The sequence below is a fragment of the Thermobia domestica genome, chromosome 8 (genome assembly GCF_964235325.1).
Source record: "Thermobia domestica chromosome 8, izTheDome1.hap1.1, whole genome shotgun sequence".
Lineage (NCBI taxonomy): Eukaryota > Metazoa > Arthropoda > Insecta > Zygentoma > Lepismatidae > Thermobia > Thermobia domestica.
Genome location: NC_137461.1, coordinates 18,759,416 through 18,762,530, shown reverse-complemented (window position 1 = coordinate 18,762,530; position 3,115 = coordinate 18,759,416).

Sequence of the window (3,115 nt, the reverse complement as noted above, 5' to 3'; positions counted from 1 at the left end):
ACAGACTGTTCAACATTTTAGTTTTCATTTTATTTCTTAACTTCAATGTAGTTTCTTTTTTAATTTTCGGGTACAGACCTAGGTTCAAGTTACCTGTATCACTGAGCTTTGTTATACAGAGGTTGTTTCCAATCTATGGTGACAGTTTCAAACTGCACTTACCTTAAGAGAAAGGATGTCACCACCATCGAGATTGGTCTATTTGGTGGCCTTGCATCTAGCCAATTGCCCGACAGAGAAGTTTCCACTGTAGGAGACTGACACGCAGTGGAGTCATGTCAAGCCGCAACCACTCCTCCTGGCAGGCTTCCCATTGCCCTTCAACGGTGCGGGGCTCCTGTGAGATAAGGCTCGTTTTAGGAGGCCAAAGGCGCAAAATTCATGAATGTATGTGGATGGAATGCCAGGGATCCAGTTTCTGTTGCCATTTGTTGGAGGAAGACGTAGGTTGAGCGAGATGTATTACTTGACGCCTTGTCATGATGCACCCATACTCGATTCTTATCCATCTCGTAGATATGGGAAATGTGGCGATAAACTGGTGTCAGCACATTAGCCTGATAATATTCCGAATTCACCTTCGTATTTTTGACTACATGATGTATGGTCAACTTGCCCTGGTACGAGTATCCAGTAATGATCATGAAATCTGTGAAAAACTTTCCTTGCATTCAGTGAACATTTTGAAAGTCCCTTGCACCTGTCGATTGATAAAAAAAAAATGCACATGGCTTGTGACAGTCATCCAGATGCCTCGTCCAGTGTTACAACAAACTTCCACCTTTCACCGGCCAGGCACCGCTCATACAGCTTTCGATTGTTTGTGAGACTTTACTGGATGTGTTTTGGCAAGAGCTTATGAACACGCCCCTTCCTTTGTTTTACCAACCTCAAATCGCGGTGAATGATGGTGTGCACTGTCTTCAGTGATGTCTGTAGCCGATTCGCGATACTCCTCTGTGTGGGTAGATTCTCCGTGATGACCAGAAACCCGACTCAGAGTTCTAGCTCGTATGCTGCTAGTGGCAGGTTGGGGGTTGGTCTGTTTCTGTTCCATAGAAGTCATCCCACGCCTCGCCTTATCTGCCCCTTTCAACACCCGTGATATGCCATATTTGGACACAGTGAATCTTCACTCCTTGCCTAGTTTCATAATGGCACTATAACTATAGTTCACTCTTGGAAAGGGCAGTTAATGTAAGTCTCCCAATAAGCACTTACCACAACTGTCACTCACAGTAAAGGTCTGCACGGGCTTAAGCCCGACCAGACCCGCGGGCAGGGCTCGGGCTTACAAAGCATGTACATTTTTAAATATACAACCCTATTTGTCGGGCCTAACTTTGTAAATATACTGTACAACAATATTTATTGGACCGTTCTTTCTGGAGAACTTTTAAATCACAACTGCAAAATGAAACCTCTAATTGCTGTAAATAAAAATACAATTTTGCGTTAATTATTAAGTTTCTCTAATTCAAGCTTATATTAGTCTCTGATTTCAAAACTGTAGAATAGATTTCGTATCCATAGAAATGGTTTTCCCTCTTAGCGCAACGGTTATTCCCTTTTTAATATCAATCATTTCAGTTCCATCTCAATACTTATACAACTTCAACAAGCCATACTGTTATCCAAATTATCTAAATGTTTGTATCCACAGAATATCATAGATATCCAGGTTCTTGTTAAGGCATATCTCAGCAAAGAACTTCCTGTATAATATTTGCTTACTTCGGATTCCGCGGATTTTAGCCTGTTTATGAGTAATTTACATTTAATATAATATTGGAATAACACATGTCAAATTCCGATTATAATTCTTTTATTGCTTATTCTTATTTCAGGTAACAAGAATAAAGTACAATGCTCGCCTTGAAGTTTCGTTAACATAAGAAAGTAAAAAATATATACAGTCAGTGTTGCAAGACCGGCAAGCAAAATTACACACACCTTCCGTCCAAATTGTACAATTTTACACACAAGCTGGAAGACAATGTACACAACATTACACAATACATAACTATCTAACTATATGTATGTTATGTCTAATGACGTACATACTTATACGTACACTCGTGTCCAAAATGATTGTCGCATATCTATAACAGGCTTGTTGCGCGAATATATTTGGATAATGATATCGCAGGGTACATTTAACACTCTTACTATGTGTATAGTCGGCAGAGACATGTATGTGGTAAATTTCATGTCAAAAGATCTTTAGCTTCAACCCACAAGATTTTTAGCTTGAACTCGGGTTTGAACCAGTTTCTCTTGCGTTTAAATCAGTCGTGTTACCGACTGAGCCAGGGCATCCCCAACTTATCCTTATAGTACAGGAATATTTTACTTTCTCACAGCATAGGCCTTTATGACAATGTTCATAAAATATTTTAACTAAAAGTAAATTAATCAAACATCGAGACTTCCCTGAAAACATATAGGCTAATATGACCCGCCATTGATATGCACCCACATAAATCTTGGAAAGTCTGTGCCATTGCTTTCGACATACTTAATGTTTTCAATTGGACATCGGCCACTCTGTCGTTCATCTGTTTGCCAAATGGCATTTTCCATGGGCGTCTCTGGCGGGGGGACGAGGGAGACGCGTCCCCCCAATATTTTGGAGTACAAAATATTCAATATTTTATTCTAATTTAATTTATTTACTAACGACAGAACTACATATAAGTAATAATTATTTTATTTATTTACAATATAATAGGTAACAGAGTTCCTGATATACCTCAGGGGGTCCGTGAAGGTAAGCAGAAAGGTAACACATGGAATCAAAGATAATAAACAGGTTGGGCTAGGTAGTACCATTTAAATAAGTTTCTTTGATGTCCGCCCCCCCCCTAAATTTTACATGCCAGAGATGCCAGTGGCATTTTCTTCACAAGTGGTGAGAAGACAAGACTTCTTACCCCCTCCGCCTCATGTTTTGGCCAACATCAAGGGTCAACATTCATTCACATTGCTTGCTTGCTTGCTTGGGGATGTCATGACACCCGCCTCTGAAATCAAGAATTGAGGTACCAAGGAAGCAAGATAGATTTTATCATACTGTAGAGAAAATAACAAGAGATTAACTATGATAACAAATACT